We start from the raw sequence: 5573 nt of genomic DNA, 5'->3' as shown, positions 1-5573 counted from the left end.
ATTAGAACTACTGACGGTCTTGGGAGAGCCAGTCCTGACAAAACTCTACCATCTGATGAGCAAGATGTATGAGACAGGTGAAATTCCCTCAGACTTCAAGAAGAATATAATAATTCCAATCCCAAAGAAAGCAGGTGTTGACAGATGTGAAAATTACAGAACAACCAGTTTAATAAGCCACAGCTGCAAAATACTAACGCAAATTCTTTACAGACGAATGGAAAAAATAGTAGAAGCCGACCAAGGGGAAGATCAGTTTGGATTCCGTAGAAATATTGGAACACGTGAGACAATACTGACCTTATGACTTATCTTAGAAGAAAGATTAAGGAAAGGCAAACCTATGTTTCTAGCATTTGTAGACTTAGAGAAAGCTTTTGACAATGTTGACTGGAATACTCTCTTTCAAATTCTAAAGGTGGCAGGGGTAAAATACAGGAAGCGAAAGGCTATTTACAATTTGTACAGAAACCAGATGGCAGTTATAAGAGTTGAGGAACATGAAAGGGAAGCAGTGGTTGGGAAGGGAGTGAGACAGGGTTGTAGCCTCTCCCCAATGTTATTCAATCTGTATATTGAGCAAGCAGTGAAGGAAACAAAAGAAAAATTTGGAGTAGGTATTAAAATCCATGGAGAAGAAATAAAAACTTTGAAGTTCACCGATGACATTGTAATTCTGTCAGAGACAGCAAAGGACTTGGAAGAGCAGTTGAACGGAATGGACAGTGTCTTGAAAGGAGAGTATAAGATGAACATCAACATAAGCAAAATGAGGATAATGGAATGTAGACGAATTAAGTCGGGTGATGCTGAGGGAATTAGATTAGGAAATGAGATGCTTAAAGTAGTAAAGGAGTTTTGCTATTTGGGGAGCAAAATAACTGATGATGGTCGAAGTAGAGAGGATATAAAATGTAGACGCAATGGCAAGGAAAGCGTTTCTGAAGAAGAGAAATTTGTTAATATTGAGTATTGATTTAAGTGTCAGGAAGTCGTTTCTGAAAGTATTTGTATGGAGTGTAGCCATGTATGGAAGTGAAATGTGGACAATAAATAGTTTGGACAAGAAGAGAATAGAAGCTTTCGAAGTGTGGTGCTACAGACGAATGCTGAAGATTAGATGGGTAGATCAAATAACAAATGAGGAGGTATTGAATAGAATTGGGGAGGAGTTTGTGGCACAACTTGGGAAGAAGAAGGGACCTGTTGGTAGGACATGTTCAGAGACATCGAGGGATCACAAATTTAGTATTGGAGGGCAGCGTGGAGGGTAAAAATCGTAGGGGGAGACCAAGAGATGAATACAGTAAGCAGATTCAGAAGGATGTAGGTTGCAGTAAGTACTGGGAGATGAAGCAGCTTGCACAGGATAGAGTAGCATGGAGAGCTGCATCGAACCAGTCTCAGGACTGAAGACCACAACAACAACAACAACAACAACAACAATGATGATAAGTGAATAAATAAGTAAATGTATATATGCTATAACATAATGGAAGGCAACCACTCACCTGTAGTTGACCGACACATAGTAAACAGGCACATATAACTGTACACAGACTTGATTACCTATGTTATAGTTTCAGTGCTTTTCCTCTCTCTCTCTCTCTCTCTCTCTCTCTCACACACACACACACACGCACACACACACACACACACACACACACAACTGTTCAGGCATGTGGAACCCATACCAAATAGAACTAACAGTGGATATTGATCGTATACAGAGAAGAGAAAAATGAGTGCTCACAGATCTGCTTAACCCACAGGAAAGTGTAACAGAGATGCAGAAGAAATTGAACTGGCAGGCTCTTGAAGATAGACTAAACTATCACGAGAAAGTATAATACAAAAGTTTCAAAAACCGGCTTTAAAAATGATAAATCTAGGAATATACTACAACCTGCTACACATAGCTCATATAGGATCCGAGATTAGAGAAAACCCTCAGAACTCATACAGAGGGACATACTCTGCCATGCACTTCACAGTGGTTTGCAGAGTATGGTTGTAGATGTAGAAACACACCACTCCTGATGGCTGAGCTGAGGCCGGGACCCACCGCTCCGCCTTTCTTAAGGAGGCCGAGCAAGTTCAATGGCGCCAAGGGGCAGTGCAGAGTGATACACCGGTATTTGGTGGCATTACTTTATTCTCATAATTTACAGTGCTTCAGAGAGCAGTGCTTCAGCAGCGCAGCGTCGGTGTGTCGCCCGCACGCGAGTCCAGTCGGGTCGACAGCTCCCGGTATGCCGACACTGCTGCTGTCACGCTCAGCTGGAACTCAGCCGCGCCACTGCCCGCTATTTCGGAGACTGCTACAGTCCCCGGTCCTCGCTGCCCTCTGCCCCATTTGGCCCGTTCTGTCCGACCGTGGTACGATGGTGGTCGTACCGGTCACCAGTGGCCCTCGGCCGCTGCTGCTCCCGGGACGGGACCGGACCCGAACCCGCACCCTCCCGGATGCCGTGCTGCAAATTGCCGCTAGTGGTGCTCGCCGGATGGCAACACCCGCTGCTGTCTCTGGCACTGCTCCTGTGCAGCTACGCTTCCCGCAGCGTACGCCTCCCCCAGACCCCGGTATGCCAGGTGGGAAGCAAACGTGGCCCGTCCGAGACCCGCTGCAGACTGCTGTCACTGCCCCCCTTCGAGCAAACCGTGCAATCTCCGAGTACCCGGCTGCCGTTCAGTCCCGCCCCAGTGTCGTGTCCCCAGAGGCGGAATACAGCCCGAACGAGTACATGGAAACGAAGTACAGATTTACAGAGAATATTTACAACATCGCTGCCAGACTGACCCCTATAAGTGTAGACCGGCACAGGCCCGACCCGACTGTCGACTGACCATGCACACACACTCTCCTGAGGTAAAAGTACCTCACTATTTAAACTGACTTTCCCCTCGCCTCTGACGTAGTGTCAGAGAGAGACAGAAACTGTGGCAGAGATAAATTCCCAAACGTCAGCCATCTACAAGTCTCCACTTGGCTCTGGCCTAGTTCCTCGCCTCATATCGCAATAACTTCAAGCAATTCTGCGGTCTGCTGCCTCGTCGTTGCTTCGTACAAAGCACTTCGTGCGTGCAATAGTGCCGTCACAGCACCACACTCGCGAGTGCCACGTTTTCATTTCCTGGCCTACTAGATGTCTATTGTTTCAACACTCTGCCCGTGGTCCCAGATTCCATCGTCCAACCGGGCGTTCATTGACTTTTAATAAAATTTCCTCTTTTCTATGACTGAGACTAATACTAGTGCAGCACACCTCCCTCCTTTCAACAAGATTCGTCCCAAATCGAAATATAACAGATGTGACCTGTGGCTGCGTAACACACCTCTTTCACAAAACTTACATTCTACAGACTAAAACTAACGAGAACATCAAAACATTAATTCTACACCTATACACTATTCACTCTGTTTACCCATGCCGTAGGCAACTGATGTGTCGGCACCTCATCTACTGGTGCACATCTCCACACTCTCCACAAAGCTGTACTCAAGAAAAATAGAAAAAAGGCACACCCTGTGGCTGAAATGCTCACTGTCGTTATCCCGTTGCTCTGATGCTGTTGTAAAGTTTGGACATGTCCTAATACTTTATTAACCGTGATAGATTCTTCCTGTGCATTAACAAAGGAATGCTACATTTCCAAAAACTCTGGATTTAACATGGAGTTTAAATATGTCAGGTTCTGCATTGGTAATATCTCCAGAACCCCTTCCAGATAGCTATTCCCATGGGTATCATCCAGCACGTCCAGATACGTTCTGACCCTGCGAAGAAATGGAACGAACGTGCTTGTACGACCTCTTTTCCACTACAAGTTACTACAACATCGTATGACATCCTCAAAAATTCCCAATAGTACACTCTGCCCCTATCGAACTCTATGAAAATAGTCTCCCCCTTACACTGACAAAACTAAAACAACAAACAAGAAAATGCAACTGTTGTCTGACCCAAAAAAAAAAAAAAAAAAAAAAAAAAAAAATATATATATATATATATATATATATATATATATAAAGAAAGATGATGAAACTTACCAAACAAAAGCGCTGGCAGGTCGATAGACACACAAACAAACACAAACATACACACAAAATTCTAGCTTTCGCAACCAACGGTTGCCTCGTCAGGAAAGAGGGAAGGAGAGGGAAAGACAAAAGGATTTGGGTTTTAAGGGAGAGGGTAAGGAGTCATTCCAATCCCGGGAGCGGAAAGACTTACCTTAGGGGGAAAAAAGGACAGGTATACACTCGCACACACACACATATCCATCCACACATATACAGACACAAGCAGACATATTTAAAGACAAAGAGTTTGGGCAGAGATGTCAGTCGGGGCGGATGTACAGAGGCAAAGATGATGTTGAAAGACAGGTGAGGTATGAGCGGCGGCAAATTGAAATTAGAAATTAGCGGAGATTGAGGCCTGGCGGATAGCGAGAAGAGAGGATATGCTGAAGGGCAAGTTCCCATCTCCGGAGTTCTGACAGGTGGTTCCCACTATCACCAACCTGTCAGAACTCCGGAGATGGGAACTTGCCCTTCAGCATATCCTCTCTTCTCGCTATCCGCCAGGCCTCAATCTCCGCTAATTTCTAATTTCAATTTGCCGCCGCTCATACCTCACCTGTCTTTCAACATCATCTTTGCCTCTGTACATCCGCCCCGACTGACATCTCTGCCCAAACTCTTTGCCTTTACAAATGTCTGCTTGTGTCTGTGTATATGAGGATGGATATGTGTGTGTGTGCGAGTGTATACCTGTCCTTTTTTCCCCCTAAGGTAAGTCTTTCCGCTCCCGGGATTGGAATGACTCCTTACCCTCTCCCTTAAAACCCAAATCCTTTTGTCTTTCCCTCTCCTTCCCTCTTTCCTGACAAGGCAACCGTTGGTTGTGAAAGCTAGAATTTTGTGTGTATGTTTGTGTTTGTTTGTGTGTCTATCGACCTGCCAGCGCTTTTGTTTGGTAAGTTTCATCATCTTTCTTTTTAGATATATTTTTCCCACGTGGAATGTTTCCCTCTATTTTATATATATATATATATATATATATATATATATATATATATATATATATATATATATATATATATATATATAAAATTTACTCCCTCCGTGACTGTAACACATACAGAACGTTATGCATCCGCTGTTGTCCCTGTGCCGCGACCTCCTTCTTCCGTTTGCTTTGCCTAGCCTCTGCAGTTGGGTCACCTCCTTTGTAATTGTGGTAATCTGTCCACCAGTCCTTTAAAAGGCTTTACCCTACTCACGTGGATAATGATTGTTTTTGTTGGCAGCTGCACTTTAACATCTACAGGCGAAGTCATCTCCGTGACCTAGTATGGTCCCTGGTACTTTGTCAAGAATTTTTTTGTCTTTCCCTTAGGTATATATGAATTTGTGATCAATACCCATTGACCTACCCTGTACTGTGGTAAACGTCCCAACCGCTTATTCGGTTCTTCCTGCCTTTCCGATGCCTTCGTATTGGTCTTCTGTACCCTCTTCCAGACTTCCCGTATTGTCCGTGAAAATTTCCTCACTGCATCCCCTT

The sequence above is a fragment of the Schistocerca cancellata genome, chromosome 12 (genome assembly GCF_023864275.1).
Source record: "Schistocerca cancellata isolate TAMUIC-IGC-003103 chromosome 12, iqSchCanc2.1, whole genome shotgun sequence".
NCBI classification, from domain to species: domain Eukaryota; kingdom Metazoa; phylum Arthropoda; class Insecta; order Orthoptera; family Acrididae; genus Schistocerca; species Schistocerca cancellata.
This window is presented reverse-complemented; position numbering follows the sequence as displayed.